This window comes from Panthera pardus, unplaced genomic scaffold (genome assembly GCF_024362965.1).
Source record: "Panthera pardus isolate Hobbes unplaced genomic scaffold, ASM2436296v1 HiC_scaffold_8, whole genome shotgun sequence".
NCBI classification, from domain to species: Eukaryota; Metazoa; Chordata; class Mammalia; order Carnivora; family Felidae; genus Panthera; species Panthera pardus.
In genome coordinates, this window is record NW_026527013.1 from 61,772,609 (window position 1) to 61,790,492 (window position 17,884).

Here is a 17,884-nt window from a genome sequence, read left to right on the forward strand (position 1 = left end):
CAGAGTGTGAACAGGGGAGGGGCAGAGAGAGAGGGAGACACAGAATCTGAAGCAGGCTCTGGACTCTGAGCTGTCAGCACAGAGCCGGACGCGGGGCTCAAACTCATGGACCGAGATCATGACCTGAACCGAGTCGGACCCCCAACCCACTGAGCCGCTTATGCGCCCCTGAATTTGCTTTCCTTTAGGAGAGCTATTTTAGTCTACAGTTGGAGAATCGACTTCTCAATCAAGGAACGGAAACCAAATAGATACTAGTGATGATCAATGAGGTATCTGGGAAGCATACTGTTCTCTTGGTTACCCAGCCCCAATTAACCAGGTGGCTGGTGTCTCAAGGGCTCCCGTCAGAGAGACGGGAGTGGGGCGGGGGGCTGGGGCGGGATCAGCCCTGTAAGGTCCAGGAACATGCAGCGAGAGGCTGAGCAGGACTCCACAGCCTGGAGCCTCTGAGGACCCGAGGACCCGGATCAAGGGTTGTTACGGGTACGAGGAGAAATGGAGCACATTAAACAGATCTCCCCAAATCGAAAGATCACATAAACACACACACGGAAAGTGGGGATGTATAACCGCTAACAAGCTTGACTCAATCTGCATCTAATGTTTATTATCTATCGATTATCTATCAACCTGTCTGTCTTTCCCAAGTGGAAATATTCATCCTTTTGAAACACCCAAGGGGAACCGACAAAGGTTGAAATGATTTTGGCCACAGTCTTGGGTTAAAAAGGACTGAAGAGTGGAAGAAAGAATCTTTTTACTTGGAAATTACAAACTTTCTTTTATTTTAAATTGTTTTTTAGTGTTTATTTATTTTTGAGAGAGAGAGAGACAGAGCGCAAGCAGAGGAGAGGCAGGGAGGGAGGGAGACACAGGATCCGAAGCAGGCTCCAGGCTCCAAGCTGTCAGCACAGAATCCAACACGGGGCTCGAACCCACAGACCATGAGATCATGACCTGAGCTGAAGTCAGACACTTAACCAACTGAGCCACCCAGGCACCCCTTTTCTGCCCATTTTTTTTAAAATTTTTAATGTTTATTTTTGAGAAAGAGAGAGCACAAGTAGGGGAGGGGCAGAGAGAGGGAGACACAGAATCCGAAACAGGCTCCAGGCTCTGAGCTGTCAGCACAGAGCCCTACGCAGGGCTCGAACTCACAGACTGCGAGATCATGACCTGAGCTGAAGTCGGACGCTCAACCAACTGAGCCCCCCAGGCGTCCCACAAACAAACTTTCTGTGTAATTTTGGGTTCAAGGGGTAATAAAGATGGAGATCACAATCATTTTCGAGTCCGTACCGCTAAAAGCAGCATCTCCATCATGCTCCATCAAAAGCACCAGCTCACACGGGCTGCATTTGTGCTCGGCAATGGGGAGGGCGTGTGAGGTGTCTGGTGCCCAGTGTGACTGAGGGGGTCCCCCTAGTGGGCAGCACCCCTCCTACACCAGCCCCCCTGCCCAGCACGGGTAGGTAAGCGCTGGTGAGTGTTGACAGGGCCCCAAACCGCAGCACAGACCCAACAGTGTGTAGCCTTAGATGCATTTCCAGGAAATACGAAAGATGGAAATAAAATTCACTAAGCGTGCAACTCAATACACTAGTAACAGATAGCAAAGGAAACACGGAAAGTGTAGAAGGAAGAAATAAGAAATGATGGAAACAGAGGTAATGAAATCGAAAAGACAGACAGGCTTTGATCAATAAAACGGGGTCTGTGTTCGGAGTTGTGGTGGGGAACCTGAATAGGATGGTCTCCGCAGATGAGGTTGGAAAGTCACTTAGATTCCACCTCTCAAGTAGGACCGCAGGCCTTTCGGGTTTGCGAGTACTTTCTGCCAGATCGTAGACAAAGATGGAAGTTCCCTAAATAATGGTGCTCGTCCAGGGCCACCTTGACCCACCAGGACTCGGTCTGAGAAGGTAGCAGATGGCAGGGGCCTGACCGACAAGAAGCGGCTTAACCACGTGTGTGGTTGTATTGAGCACACTTTTCATTTTCTGTGATTTACGATGTTCCGGCATCTTACAAACTCTTTCTGGCTTGGGAGGCTGGCCTCCCTGGGCCAGCGGTTCTCAGGGCAGGCGCAGGTCCCAGTGGAGTCCTGCCTTTGATGTGCCTGCCGGCCAGCCCAGAGCCAGCCTGTGTGGACCAAGGAGGCAGTGCCTGAACCTCATCAGCCTGGGGCCAGGTACCAGGCAGCTGGGGACAACCCGGAGTTTCGAACCTGCTGGAATTATTCAAGGTAGCCAATTTTGAGCTGATTAGCCTGCCCTGTGAGTGCTAACCTGTGCCCTGTGGAAATCCAGGGAAGACTCCGGCCTGGGCTCCCCCCACCTGACCACCTGGTGCCTCCCCGTCTCTGGGCCCTAGAGGTACAATCACCTTTGTTTCCCGAGCCTCTCCTGCATCTCCTCTTGTGGCGCACCGACTGGCATCCCGTTGAAGAACACGGCCAGTGGCTGGGGCAGTGACCCAGGGATGTCATGAGGGGACCTGCTTCATGACCTCCTTCCTTGAACTTGCCCGTCTGCTCATCTTGGAGCATTTCACCCGCGTGAAAGCAGGGGTAAGGAAGGGCAGAGGTAGTTTCTTCTTGGGATTTCACCCTTTTCTTTTTTTCCAAGTTTATTTGTTTATTTTGAGAGAGACAGAGACAGTGCTGGTAGGGGAGGGAGAGAGAGAGGGAGACACAAGATCCCAAGCGGAGTCTGCACTGTCAGTGCAGAGTCAGACGCAGGGTTCAAACTCTAGACCATGAGATCATGACCTGAGCAGAAATCAAGAGTCAGATGCTTAACTCACTAGGCCACCCAGGCACCCTAGGACTCCACCTTTTCTTCAGGAAATCTCTCTCTTCCAGGGCTTCTCCCTGTGACTCTTGGCCAGACTCGTCTCAAGGACCCACTCGTAGCCGCTGGACAGGCTGGGAATCAATGTTCCAGAGGAGAAACACGGGACAGAGGAGAGGGAATGAGCAGCCCCAGGTTTGCCACATAAGCGGAGCAGGACGGGCCCAGGGGGTGCACAGACTGGCGGCCCCCAGACACCTACTTCACATGTGTCCTAGTGGCGAAACATCGGATGCGTCCTTTTTTTAAAAACCATTTTTAAAGTTTATTTATTTATTTTTGAGAGAGAGAGAGGAGGAGAGGGCCAGAGAGAGAGAGAGGGAGACACAGAATCCAAAGCAGGCTCCAGGCTCTGAGCTATCAGCACAGAGCCCGACTTGGGGCTTGAACCCATGAACCACGAGATCATGACCTGAGGCGAAGTCGGACGCTCAACCGACTGAGCCACCCAGGCGCCCCAGACGTGTCCTTCTTAATGTCAGGAAGGAACCAGGGATGCTCACATTCGAGACTGGTACTAGTCGGTGTAGTAAGACTAAGAAAACCCAAAAAAACACAACAAGAAAAAAAAGGACATGTATTGAAAAGGAAAGGTCAAAACTGTCAGTTACTTGCAGATATGTGACTGTCTACCTAGAAAATCCATGAAAATCAATACAAATAATTAGAACCAATGAGATTTTTGTGGTGGTAATGGGGCAAAGCCTGGATACAGAATCAACAATCTACGTGGATCACAGCAATGTTCAAACATAAATTCACGTAGGAGGTGCCCTATGCATAGCGGCCACAAACAGTAAAATATCTAGGAATGAACCAAATAGGACAGCTGATTGTTTACCAGACAGCTAAGACCTAGTACCTATACATATATAAAGAGCTTCTAGAAATCAATTGAAAAAGACAACCCAGTTTTTACATGGGCAATTGATAGGAAAGGAAGTGCAAACGGATGTGGAAACAGCCCACAAGGATATGAGAGGGAACTAAGTCTCAGGGAAATTAAGTTAAAGCATGAGATATTAATATTCATCGTGAAAATGACAGGTGGTTAGTAACAGGTGTTGGCAGGATGTGTTGAAAGGGTCCTGGCTTGACAATAAGTAAGTGCATCACGTTTGGTGGGCGATTTGGTGGTCCCTGTGGAGGAGGGGGCATTCCTTCTCCCCAGGGGGCACGGATACGAAAGCATAAGAGGTGTGGTGAGGCCTGTAGTGTTGTTCCAGCAGCGACAGATGGGAACGATAGAAATGTCCTTCAAGGAGGAGTGGCTGGACAGTGGGCCGGATGGCATTCAGACCACGGCACACGCTGCAGCTTGTGGAACAGGTAGTGAGCCCGCCAAGCTGGTGTCTCTCCCTGGTGACAGCAACATGCTCTGTACAGAGACACAGAGTGGTGCCCCGAGGGCTCCGAGGGGTCATGGTGCAGGACAGCAAGCCTTCACAGGACGGGTGCCCATCTGGCCTTGGGGCCTGGCGAAGAGTTTGCCAGGTAGTGACGGGAAGGTTGCTGCAGGAGGAGGCGTGGGAAACGGGCTGGGGGGCTTAGCGGGCTCCACGCTCTGGGAAGGAGGTTAGTGAGAGGCTGGCCGGGACTTCTTGGACCGACCCCTGGGTTGCTCTCCGGAAGCCCCCACACCTACCAACACGCTCCCCGGCAAAGCTCCGTCTGTGGTGCCGTCATCGGTCAGACAGGGACACGGGCACCAAAGTGCCCGAGTCCAGCTTCTGGGCACGAGGGAGCCCACAAGGGGGCGTGGGCCAGGACCCAGGACACCCTTGTGAGCAGGGGCACCCCCCGGGGCATCCTGGTCTAGACGTGGCTGACCAGGGCCTTGGGATCTGCGGCTCCAGGAAGGTGCCGGCTGTCAGAGGGCGTAGGGGCCATTGGTGAACTGCACTCAGTGGGGGGCCCTGGGGGGCAGGAGAGGGGGGTCCAGCCCAGTTTGTATTTGGCTCCTTGAGGCTCTCATCACGGGATCCTGGCCTCCAGTCTCAGCCGAATACGATGACGCCATAAGGAGGATGAGGCCGTGGGTGTTGGGGCCGCGGGGCCAAAACAGAGTGGAACCTTCCTCCTTTATGGTGGGGAGTCCATGCATATGGAAAACCAGGCAGCACCTGCGAGTGCGGTATTTAGCAAGATGGAGGAAATCCTGCCTTGCTAACATGGGTAAGACCATGGGTGGGCTTTGAGGGGGTTATTCTAAGTGAAATAAGTCGGACAGAGAAGATGAATTCTATCCAATCCTGCTCCCATGTGGAGTCTAAGAAACTCTGAATTCAGAGAGAGACAGACTGGAAAGGCGGTTTCCAGGCCCCCCGGGGGGAGGAGGGAGCAGGGAGGAGGGCAGGGGGAAACGGCAGGCGGGGTGGGGGGCGATGTTGGTCTCAAAGGGAGCAAGCCTCCTGCTACAAGACGAGTACGTCCTCAGGACCTAAGGCACAGAACGGTGCATAGAGTTAATAATTCTGTGTTGTGTACTTGAAAGTTGCTATGAGGCTAGATCTTAAAATTCTGCACCATAAAAAAAATTGTAACTCTGTGAGGTGACGGGTCACTTCACAATGTATAGCGTCCACGTATGGTAAAGTGAACGTCCTACACATACGTACAGTACACCATGTTACATTGTGTAACTTACACAGTGTTATGTGTGGATCATATCTCCCTAAAGCTGGAAAAATACCAGAATAATCGGCTGCAGGAGGGGTCAAAGCAGGAGGGAGGAGATGGTGGAGGGCCAGGCTGCTGATTTTATGCATGAACCTCATAAAGCTGTTTAAAAAATTTTTAATGTTTATTTATTTTTGAGAGAGAGAGAGAGAGAGAGAGAGAGAGACAGAGCATGAGCGGGGGAGGGGCAGAGAGAGAGGGAGACACAGAATCCGAAGCAGGCTCCAGGCTCCGAGCTGTCAGCACACAACCTGACACGGGGCTCGAACTCACAAACTATGAGATCATGGCCTGAGCCGAAGTCGGACGCTCAACTGACTGAGCCCCCCAGGCACCCCTGATTAAGCTATTTAAACAGGGCACGAACACCTCATGTGTGTGGTTTGTGTGCCCTGGGGCTTCTGCGATGGTGAATGTGTGAGGCTTGTGAGGCATCAGGCCTGAGACCCCCACCCTGGCCGGCCAGCCAGACCACGGCGGTCAGGACTGTCCTGGAGGGCACGTGCTTGTTACACCTGTCCAACGGGGACCTGCCTGGGGCTACGTCGTTGCTGGAGCCCTGGGGACACCAGGCCAGGTGTGGACGGCTGCGGCAGATGAAAGGCTGGGCCTCCCTGCCTCCCACTTGGGCCCACCCTGTTCCAGAATCCCTGAGCTGCGAGCACAGGGATGGGCTTTGCCTTGGAGTCACATCTATAAAGATTTTTGGGGAAAAACCCAGCACGTTTATTGGCAAGTTCCCACCATTCGGGGAAGGCCGGCTGGCATGGGACGTGGCTGGAAAATGACACGTTTGTGAAATGTCTCCCATATGAGACCCTGCTGTCCAGGAACGCTGCATCTTCTGGGAAGGCCCAAAGCCAACGCAGCTGGACGGCGTTCTTCTCTGCCCTTTGTCACATCTGGATTGCTTGTGTGGGGTGACCAGCCGGCCCAGACACGTCCCCAGTGACGGTGAGCAGAAAACCGGGTGGACCCGCCACCTTTAGGCAACCCCCCTCCCCTTCGCCCCCAGTGCAGGGCTTGGGGAGGGTTTCAAAGCCGCTCGGGGTCTGAGTTCCTGAGTCGTCTTGTACCTCCCAGGGACCCCCACTCCCTGCATGGCCAGCCCTTCCACCTGCTCAGAGCTCCGTTTGGGGGCCAGTGGTGTTTCTCAGGTATTGAGGACTGTCTGAATCCCCTGCTCCCACGTCTGGGAGCAGGAATCCCAGCGGCATCCTTATGGATCAGGGTGGGAGCCCTGGGGTCTGAGAGGTCCGTGGGCTCTGGGCCGGCGACGGCAGGACTGCTCAGGACCCCACGGAGGGAGGCATCGGGGCATGGAGGGCCTCCAGGGGGCCTGGGAACGCATACAGCCGCCAGTTCCCCCGAAAGCCATGTCTGCACCGGCTCTGGGCACAGAACATCCGAAAAAGGCCCTTAGAGCTTATGGCATGACGTGAAGACACATAGCACATCAGTGCGGGCCCACACTGAAGAGGAAGAATAACACACGGAGCCACGGCCACCAGGTCAAGAAATCGGGTTTCCAGTTCCTTGGGACCTGGGCGGTGCTCCCCACAGCTTCCTGTCCCTCCCCCAGAAGTGAGCACAGATCGCAGACCACGGAGGACACGGGGAGAGCGTGGCCGTCCATTCGCCCAGCAGAGGCCCCGCGGGGAGGCCTGCGTCTCGGGCTTCAGCCCCTGGGACGGTGAGGAGTAAACTCACGTTTCTAGACGTGGTATTGTGGTATCTGGTTTGTGGTATTTTTTTCGCGGCCCCTGAAGACTCAGTCAGGGGCTGGGTGGGGGGCAGGGCAGGCCCGCCTCACCTCTGCCTTGCAGGGTCCCTGGGGACAAGCCACCACCTCTCTGGTTTTCCTCCTTCGGCCCGACGACGGGACAAGTGCCCTGGGAAAGACCCGTAGCTGGTCTCTTCAAGAGCAACGGGGTCCCGTCCAGTGGTCTGGAGGCCCTGTCACTGGCTGGCCCCTGCCCCTCTGTGGCCCGTGACTTCATGGGACACGTACCGAGCCACACAGGTGATAATTGATGCAGAAGCTTCAATACCATTTGAAAGAAAGAGTCCATGAACAAAGCAGTGGGCATGACTGCAGACGGGGTGGGCAGAGGCGTGTTCTCCCTGAGCGCTGGCCTCTGCGGCAGAACAAGGACCCGGGTCCAATGGGCCGCTGTCGCTCATGAGTAGGACGACTCCACGACAGCTCAGGCACAAAGTGAACGCGTCTGGGGGATTCTGGACTCCTGAGTCCTCCCTTTTGTCTCCTCCTGGCCTGTTTTCTGGCCGTGAGTGACGCTCACACAACATGCCTGGGAGACACCAGGATTGGGGGCTGGGGGCCGCTTTCAGGTCCTGTGAGGGGGCTCCCGGCAGGGAGAAAGCAGGGTGACCTGGGGGGCCGGGAGAGGTTAGGGAAGGAGGGACAGGGATGTGGGGAGGGGGCGGAGGGGGCAGGGATCTTGGTGGCTTCTCTAGCCGGAAATGAAAAGGTTTCCAATAACAAAGCCACCAGAGGAGAAACGTGGGACCCGGGCTTCCTGGAACATAATAATAGCACGTCCTTCCTGCATTCTGGGAATGGTGCCCGAGTGCCCGGCATCCTGTGATCCCCTCGTGACCCTCGGGGTCCACTCCGCTTTTACTGCAACTTTACAGATGAGGAAACTGAGGCCCCGGCGTGGTGAGGTAACGTTCCCAAGGCCACATGGCTGGCTAATGGTGGAGACAAAATTAAACCCTGATTTATCTGACCTCAATGCCCTGGACCACTCCTCTACTGACTTGGGCACAAGAGAGTCACCAAAGCCTCCTCACGGAGGGAGGCAGCGACTGGCCCTCCCGGTTGCCAGGTGGTAACCACCTCACCGCGGGGCATCCTGGAGTTGTCAAGGCTCCTTCGAGTGTAGGCTCATCCGCTCACTCTAACCTGGTCCTAGATGTTACACGAGTCTCAGGGGACGCTGGGAACAGGGGAGCAGTGGGCTCGGGCCCATCCCCGGCACCCTGGCTGGTCATTGCCCCGCTCTGTGCCTGATGCTGTTTTATTTATGACAGGTCCTCTGCCCTCGTCTTACGGGCACACTGGGTCGGCTCTCGGGCGCCAATCTGCCTGCAGGAGACTCTGCACCAGGGGGCCTGGAGCTCTCACGGAGGGCACACTCCCACCCCAGCTGGCCGGCTGCGGGGGACAGTGCCCGAGCCACCAGCAGCCGGGCATCCACCGTGGTTCCAGATCTGCCCACTTGTGGCCCAGAGACAGGGTTTACAAAGAGTTGCTAGAGAGGAGGTCTGTGCCTCTGCATCCCAAAACCCACGCGGTCACAGCTGCCGGCCTGCAGGGTTTCAGTGTCTTCTGGGTGGATCAGGGCTCTGGTGGGGAGGCGTCAGCCTCTCTTTAGAGACCTCTGAGGACCTCGTTTACTGTTGCCTGGGTCTGGGCAGGTGTGACTTGGAAATTCGCAAGGACCTTCCTGAGGATGTGCGCACGCGGAGACTGACCAGCCAATTCCCAGACCCTTGGTCTTTCCTGAAGCTGATCTACTCGGGAGGGTTGGTGAAGGGATAAAGGGTTTCCGTCTTTCTCTTTTACAAACTCTGTCCTCCCACTTCGCTCCCAACCTTTTGTCTGTCCCACGTGCGTGCGCCCCGGGGTCTCGTGTGCATCTGGGAAGGGGCGTGACGCGACAGCTGGGAGGCTCCTCCCTTCGTGTGTCAAGGATTTGAAGTGTTTGCTTTCAACTCAGGAGAAAAAGAACTAACTGGGATTTCCCCGGAAGGGCCCATGGGTGAAGGATTCCCTTCATTCTTGTGTGTGGAGACGTGTTTTCCTGCGGCCTTGATACTCAAGGACATAAATTCTCACCCGTGCTCCTGCCCCCACGGTTTTGGAGAAATTTGACTCTGTGGTTGTCTTGTTTAGTCTGGCCATGGTTGAAAGGCTTAATCTAATTCTTTGCCTTTTTAATTTCTTTTTTTAAAAACATGTTTATTTTTGGGAGAGAAAGAGAGAGAGAGAGACAGAGCATGAGCGGGGGAGGGGCAGAGACAGAGGAAGACACACAATCCGAAGCAGGCTCCAGGCTCCAAGCTGTCAGCACAGAGCCCGACGTGGGGCTCAAACCCATGAACTGCCAGATCATGACCTGAGCTGAAGTCGGATGCTCAACCGACTGAGCCACCCAGGCGCTCTGAGGTTTGGGCTGGGTTTTCATGTCTTCAGATGCTTGTTGGGTGGTAGTATGTAATTCCGTTTCGAGTGTAGTCATGCCGTTGGCTTCCGTCTTCTTCCCGCCTCCTCCGAGGTCGGGTGGACTTTCCTCCCTCCATTTGTGTGCGTTCATTTCCTGCCGCCCAGCCGCCTTCTCTGTGCGTTTCATCTCCTTGTTTATTCCGCACGAAGTTTGCAGTTAGACCTGGCCTTTCCTGCGTGTCTGGGGACTACGGTCCTTTGGTGGGAGTTTGCTTTGGGGGGAGGGGGTGTGGACCCCCTGTGGGTCACCTGCACACACCACTCCTCCCCTTGCTCAAAGTCCAGCAGAACTTCTCCTTCCCATGAGGCCTTTGGGAGGGGGCTTCCTTCAAATCCTGCTTTCCCCATGCGATGCTGGCCCTGGACCACCTTCAGAATCCGAGGGTTTTCTGGCCGCTGATTCTGGTCTTCCCGCGGCCGTGGGTCTGGCCCGCAGCCTCTGTGTCGCTGGGGGCGTATCACGTCTCTTCTTCTTACAGGTGTGTTGCAGTCCTGTTGACTTATTTTTAATTAATTACTCATTTCTATTTTAATTCCGATATAGTTAGCATTCTGCCTTTTCCCAAGTAACACTGAGGGTTTTGCACAGAAATGTCATGGCTACTTTGGATCATTTGGGGAGGAGAGAGTTGAATCCTGTGTCTGGAGATATTTGACACCCTTCTTTCTTTTATGGCCAAACCACTCAGGCCAACAGATCAGCAAAACTATAGAAGATTTGAACAGTAGCATCTGTCACCGTCACCTCATTGGTATCCTCAGAGCTGCGAACGTGGCAACAGACACTCAGAAGGGCATGTGGCACCTTCCAGAACATGGACTCCCTACCTGAACGTAAAAACAAGCTCAATAAAATTCAAAAGTTTACAATCATACTTAGTGCACTCCTCTCCTCTGATGAAATTATACCAGAAACCAGTAAGAGATCTAGAAACCCCCCAAGATATTTGGACATTAAACAAAACTCTTTTAAAGAATCCATGGGTCAGAGAAAAAAAGTCCCCGGGTAATTCTTAGGAAATGTCTCATCCTAAGAAAAACACATCGGCGTTTGTGCAGCACCCCAGAACGGCGTTGAGTGAGCATTCATAGCCTTGAGCGCTTACATCAGAAAGGAAGCACAATTTGAAATTATTGATATGTTCTGGGGTGCCTGGGTGGCTCAGTCGGTTGAGCGTCTGACTTCAGCTCAGGTCATGATCTCGTGGTCCATGAGTTTGAGCCCTGTGTCGGGCCCTGTGCTGATAGCTCAGAGCCTGGAGCCTGGTGCCTGCTTCAGATTCTGTGTCTCCCTCTCTCTCTCTCTGCACCTCCCCTGCTCATGCTCTTTCAATAATAAATAAATGTTAAAAAAATTAAAAAAAATTATCGATATGTTCCATCTGAAGATGCTAGGGAAAAAGGCAAATTAAACCCAAAAATAAGGTGAAGGAAGGAAATACTAAAGACAAGAATGGGAATCAGGGTAACAGAAAGCACATGGCTGGTAGATGAATCCGGAGAACAAAGACCTGGCCACCAGAAGAAATCAGTAAAATTCGCAAAATCCTAGCGAGGCCGATGGAGAAGGAAAGAAGGAATCTACAAATTATTGGTGTCAAGGAGAGAGGGGCCATCACAGTAAATCCTATAGACATTAGAAGGGTAATAAGGAAATATTAGGAGCAAATTTATGCCAGTAAGTTTGACAACTTAGATCCAAGAACAAATTCTTTGAAAAACTAGGCACAAGAAGTAACAGTGGATCTGAATAGGTCTGTAGCTGCTCAAGAAATTGAATATATTTTTTTAAGTTTGTTTGTTTGTTTATGTAAGTAATCTCTACACCCAACGTGGGGTTTGAACTCATGTCCCTGAGATTGAGAGTCACATTCTTCTCTGGCGAGGCCAGCCAGGCACCCCGAAACTGAATTATTTTTTTACTTGATGTTTATGCATTTATTTACTTTGAGAGAGAGAGAGAGAGAGAGAGAGAGAGAGAGAGAGCATGAACAGGGGAGGGGCAGAGAGAGAGGAAGAGAGAGGGAGAGACAGAGAATCCCAAGCAGTCAGCACAGAACCCGAGTCGGAGCTCGAACTCATGAATTGTTGACATAATGAGCTGAGCCGAAATCAAGTCAGATACTCTGCTGACTGAGCCACCCAGGCGCCCTTCTGAAATTAAATTCTTAATAAAAAACCTTTGTAGAAAGAAAAACTCTAGAACCTGATGGCTTCATTGGTAAATCCTGTCAAATACATGAGGTAGGACTACTACTAACAGTAGTCTTAAACTAGTAAAATGGAGAGTAAGGACTGCTTCCCGACTCCTCTCACCGGACAGCAGAGCTCTGATACAGAACAAGGGAAGTAAAAGAAAATTATACACCATTATCCCTCATAAACATAGATGCAGAAGTTGTTAGCAAAGCTTGGCAAATCAAATCCAGCTGTAGAGCAAGGATAACACATCCTAACCAGGTGGGTTTGATCGCAGGAATGCAAGGTTGGTTTTACATTAAAAAATGAGCAGGGGTGCTTGGGGGGCTCAGTCGGTTAAGTGTTTGACTTCAACTCAGGTCATGATCTCACGGTTTGTGGGTTCGAGCCCTGCATCAGGCTCTGTGCTGAGAGCTCAGAGCCTGGAGCCTGCTTTGGATTCTGTGTCTCCCTCTCTCTCTGCCCCTCCCCTGCTCACGCTCTGTCTCTCTCAGAAATAAACAATAAAAAAAATGAGCAGAGATCACCACATTCTCAGAATGAAGGAGAGAACTCATGTGGATGTGGAAAACAAAACTCGGCAGCAACGTGTGGAAAGCCCAGCAAGCAGGGAGGAGGGAGGAGCTTCCGGGCAGTGGAAGCAGGAGGGGTGGTTTCCAGGGCATCAGGGGCGAGAGGTCCCGAGAGCGCCCACCCAGCGGGGCCATCCCTGGGGCAGCTGCTCCTGGACACTGGCTGGGACTGTGGTCCCTCCTTCCCTGGACTTGGCCTTGCACCTTTCCTTCCACTGGGCGTTCCCCTTGGGGTGGGTGTTCACTTCAGGTTGGGGAATCTGAATTGTTAGCAGACCCGTTTCTCATGCAAAGCAACCCTCCCCAGGGCCCTGGCTCAGGCACCTGTCACTCAACTACCAAGGGCAAAGCCAGAACCCACTGTGAGGAGCTTCCGGAAGAAGGGAAAAGACACATTATTTTTGTATTTCCGGGAACTAGTACATGACACAACACGTGCTGGACGAGGTTCCCTGTTTGTATCTCTAGCTCCCAGGCAGGGCTCTCTCTGCCTCAGAGACAAGAAAATTGGGGCCCAGACAGACTGGGGTTTTGCTCGTGGTGCCCCGTAGTTCAGGGCAGGACTCCTTCCAGAAAGAGACAAAGCATCTCATTTAAAGTTCTCTCGGGTGGCTGTTTTCAACATCTGAATTTCTGGGGTTTAATTCAGAGGAGAAGATTCGTGTCTGTTGCCAGTTCAAAGGCGGACGCCCAGGCTTCCAAAGTGGGGGGGCCCTCCGTGCCCAGGGAGGGTGTGACCATACCCGTAGGACAGGGAGCGCAGGGCGCAGCCGGCTGCCTGCCCTCTGTCCCCAGTCCGTCCCGCTGCCTCTCACCGCAAGCTGACTTCCTAAGTTGTCTGAGAAGATAAGACCAGCCGGGATCCATCTGAAAGGCCACTGGCTGCCTTCCCACTGCCGTCAAAGAACCCCGAAAAGTTGGGGCTGGCTGGGTGTTTTGGTGAACGCTGGTTGAATAAACCCCGTCCCAGAAGCCATGGATGGGGAGATGGAAACTGGGTCCAGGGAGGGCCAGGGATTTGCCAAGGCCACGTCTTCAAGTCTGTTGTTTTTACAAAGTCCTGCCTGTGGGATGAGAAAAGCATGGTCTGAAGTAGCTCTTGAGGAAAAGCCATTTGATCATATTATGCGTCTCAGGACGTTGGCTCATCTGTGGCTCAGAGGGGTCGGGAGCTCCAGGCTGTGCTGCACGAGCTGGTGGCCACATCCTCCCCGTGGAAGGGATGGACTGTCCCGGCTCATGGGGCGTCGTGACACCACAGATGCTGATGTCCCGGGAGATGCCGTGAGCGTGGGGGTGTGTGCAGGGCCATTGTCGCCAGATGGTCGCCTGTGACAGCGCCTTCTGGACCCTACTGTGATGCACATTTCTATGGGACAGACTGTTGCTTTTCTTTTCTGCAAACAGAGACTGGCTGACCCTATGTGAAAGCAGGTGCACCACAGGGCGGGGGCGGGGCTCCTGCCTGGACCCTTGCCTGTCCTGCCCCCCTCAACTACTGTGTCGTGCAGCCGGGGGAGCTCAGAAGGGCACATCCTCCCTTCATGCCCAGGGTCACACCTTGTCACCCGGGTCACCCTCACACCTGAGGTCACCCCCACACTAAGGTGTCCAGTCCCCTGGCCGGCTCACGTTGCTGTCTCCTGGCCACATCTGTGGCCCCCAGTGACTGCAGGAGGGCAGGGGACTGTGGGGGCTGCCTGCGCGCTGCCAGGAAATGTGTGGTTCCCGAGGAAAGTCCCGGGGCTCTCAGGCGCCCTGCCGGTCTTGACCTCAGGAAGTCCTGGGGCCGAAGGATGGATGTCACTGGACGCCATGCTGCGTCACACTGGACACACCCGTCTCCCGTCCTGACCACCCCCCAGCACTCCCGTCATGCTCCTAAAGCAGGTGGCTCCAGCAGGCAGGGTGTCCTGGGGTGGGGGGTGGGGTCCCAGGGAGGGACCGGGGAAGGGGCGTGGCCGGGGGCGTGGCAGGGCGGCATTCGTGCGGCGCCCTCCAGCCCCCATGACGGCTCCTCCCAGTGCACTGTGGACTCGAGCAGACCCCGACATCCCGGGTCCCCCAGAGGCTCTGGCCTGCCCTCCACGCGTGCTAAGCGCCCGTGACGACCCTCAGCCGGCTGACATTTCCACATGATAAATGGTGTCGGTTCTGATTCTGCCTAACATGCTCCAAGACCTGAACGTGAGGTTGGTGACAAGCAGGGGGTCTCTCCGCCTGGCAGGTGGGCCCCCAGACAGCCCTGGACCCCTCCTGCCCGTGGGCACAGGGCTGCGTGCGGAAGTCGGGGGGTCGGTGGGTGTGGGTGGGGGGTTGACGACTGTCCCAGGGACTGGGACACGATCCTGGCTGCAGCGCCCCCAGTTTGGAGGACTGGACGGTCACACGGCGAGCGGAAATCTCCCTCCCTCAGGTCAGAGCCTGGGGGACGCCCACCACGGCGTGTGCACCTGGGTGGCCCTGTGGTTTTATGCCTGGTGCCCCCGTGTCCTCCTTTCCACCAGGAGGCCCCCGGTATCCTGACCGTGCAGCGGGTCAGGTGGCCATGCTTTTCTTTCAATTGGTGGCAGGTAGCTAATGTTCCCACACAAATGGCATACAATTTTAGCCAAAAGCCAATCCACCAGTTTTTCTGGCTGCTTGAGAGCAGAGGTACAATTTCCTCAGCTTTGGAAGGCGCCGGTCAAAAAGCATGTAATCCAGCGGGGAGACCGGCCGTCCAGTCCAGTGTCCTCTGGTGTGCGGGCCGCCCCGAGCCCCGTCCTGCTCCGCCCGGCTCCCCGCACCCCTAGGAGCCCTCCTGGCCCGACTCCCAGGGCTCTGCCGTCTGCCGTGTTCCGGGCCCATCAGCCACCTGACCTCCCGGCATCACTACCCACCTGCAGCTTCCCTGGGGCCCGTAGAGCAGAGGCTGTGCTGAACCCAGCACCTGGCCACGCGGGGACACCCTCGTGGAGGCCCCCGGAGCCCGCCCCGCCCCTCCAGGAGCCTCTCCAGACAAGAGGGGCTGCCTGGCCCAGCACCCTTCAGGTGCGTCCACCACGAACGAGTTTTCTCTGCAGACGTACAAGCCTGATTCTGGCCCTGCGGAGATGACCGCTGCCTTCGGCCACAGCAGTGCTCAGCGCACACGAAGGGCCTGGCTGGTGTGCACTGACCTCTTCAAGTAGACAGCTGACGTCGAACTTGGGCTGGAAATGCACGGGTCCACTTAAGCATACAGTACACACTGCAGGTGTATCTCCTCTTCCTCACGAATACGGCATGTGGTTTGTATAACTTACAAAATGTGTTAACGGGGTGTAAGGCTTCTGGTCAACTGGGGGGCTGTCGGTAGCTAAGTTTTCGGGAGTCAAAAGTTAGATGTGAGGGGTGCCTGGGTGGCTTGGTCGGTTAAGCGTCTGACTTCGGCTCAGGTCATGATCTCACGGTCCGTGAGTTCGAGCCCCGCGTCGGGCTCTGTGCTGACAGCTCAGAGCCTGGAGCCTGCTTCGGATTCTGTGTCTCCCTCTCTCTCTGCCCCTCCCCTGTTCATGCTCTGTCTCTCTCTGTCTCAAAAATAAATATAAACGTTAAAAAAAAAAGTTAGATGTGAGTTTTCGACCACGTGGAGGGGGTTGGTGCCCAACACCCACATTGTTCAAGGGTCACCCGTGTGCCCAGGCGTCCTCACTCCATTTACACCTGGGCTGCCCTCTGTGGAAGCTGAGCTGTCCTTCCTGGGACCTCCGCACCTGTGTGCCCCAGAGCTGAGAGCTGTCCGCTTGGTGGACAGATGGTGAGGACACAGGGCCTGGGCTTGTGTCAAGTGTGTCGGGGATGGGGGGAGGCCTCCTGTCTGAAAGTGTGGGGAAGCCCATTCATTCATTCATTCATTCATCCATTCATGCCTGCTGGGAGGTGGGTACCAGCAGCACTGAGGGAGTGACGAGGGGCCTTGATCCTGGGCTCCAGCGACCCCCACACGTAGGCTGAGCCTGTTCTGTGAACGATCGGAGAGGCCTCAGTCAGGACAGAAGGACAGCTCATGGGCTCACCCCCCATCCCTCTCACATCCCATCACTCTTGGCTCTGGGCTGGACTCAGTAAAAAACCTCTAAGTCCCACCCTGGGGAGCCCGGGCTGCCTCAGGGTCTGGGAGCTTGGTTTCTGCTCTGCAGACGCCCTGCCCTGGGGCCTGGGCCAGGGGGTTCAGGCTCTGCAGATGAGAAGGTCTGATTGTGTCTCTCTGGAGCCAGACCTGGTCTGCATCAGCAAACAGAAGGTGGCAATTGACCAAATTGTTCAGATAATGAGAGCAAAAACATCCTTGTTCCCCAAGCTTTAAAAATATCCTGGAAATGGGGCTTTGGATGTCAGTAGACAGAGAGAAAGCTGTCTGTTCAGGGGTGGCAGTGGGGCTGCTGGTGTTTAATGCTGGCCTGGGGGTGGATAGCAGTGATCAGGGCTTGAAGTGCAGGGAGGAATCAGGAGCCCATCCAGGGACCACACAGCATGGGGGAGGGGTCAGGAGCTGGTCCAGGAGCCACATGGCATGGGGGAGGGGTCAAGAGCTGGTCCAGGAGCCACACAGCATGGGGGAAGGGTCAGGAGCAGGTCCAGGGGCCACACAGCATGGGGGAGGGGTCGGGAGCAGATCCAGGGGACACGAGGTCTTGGCTTCCGGGCCACGGTGGGGCCTCTATACCAGTGGCATCCCAGGAGGGGGGGGGGGTGGGTCGCACACACACCTGGACCTGCGTCTTTTCCCAGGAGATCTGGCTCAGCAGACCTTCACCCAAGTGTCAGTGTCCAGGCTCTGTTCAAGGTGCTCCCAGCGGCGAGAGAGTCTGGGGGTGGGCATTTGCATCTGGACATATGGGTACCCCAAATAAAGTTGGGGTTCCTTTGACAAAGGAATGGGGTTTGGTGCCTGCCGGCAAGGGTAGAAAGCAGGCGAGTCAGGATTCCCCGGGCTGGGTGGCTGGAGGGCAGGAAGGGGTGTCCTCCCAGGGGCTGGAGGCTGTGCTTAGGGCAGAGGAGCCCCTAGAGACGCCCCAAGAGAGCCCTCAGTGGCAGCTGGGAAGGTCACTTGGTCCTGACGAGGCTCCAGCCCCAGCCTGGGCTTCACCCCACCTGCTCTTGAGCTAGTCACCATGGACAGACGGTGTCCCCTGGGCCGTCCCTGGGCTCTCATGGCCCGGCCCCCCTTGGGGAGGCCCCTCATCATCTGAGACCCCGAGGGGTGCTGCGGGGCCGCGTCCTCGAAGAAAGCCTCTGTTCTTTGTGATGTTTTGTTGGATTTCGTCCAACCTCACGGTGCAGATAACCTCACAATGTCCTTG

General features: G+C 55.0%; 2 long non-coding RNA genes across 4 annotated transcripts; one reads left to right on the forward strand and one right to left on the reverse strand.

Moving 5' to 3' along the window:
- Positions 1-1,377: 1,377 nt before the first annotated feature.
- LOC109267947 (uncharacterized) lies at positions 1,378-10,661 on the forward strand. 3 transcript variants are annotated; one of them, XR_008420282.1, is made up of 6 exons: positions 1,378-2,248; positions 2,403-2,990; positions 6,351-6,488; positions 7,046-7,227; positions 7,361-7,557; positions 10,476-10,661. It is a non-coding gene; the product is annotated as an uncharacterized LOC109267947 (long non-coding RNA). The 3 variants fall into 3 exon arrangements; XR_008420281.1 differs by lacking the exons at positions 1,378-2,248; positions 2,403-2,990 and having other exon boundaries at positions 5,974-6,488; XR_002080373.2 differs by lacking the exons at positions 1,378-2,248; positions 2,403-2,990; positions 10,476-10,661 and adding an exon at positions 8,592-9,379 and having other exon boundaries at positions 5,974-6,488.
- Positions 3,132-7,461, reverse strand: LOC128775536 (uncharacterized). The gene is made up of 2 exons (XR_008420283.1): positions 7,348-7,461; positions 3,132-3,390 (listed from the first exon to the last, which is right to left on the reverse strand). It is a non-coding gene; the product is annotated as an uncharacterized LOC128775536 (long non-coding RNA).
- Positions 10,662-17,884: the final 7,223 nt, after the last annotated feature.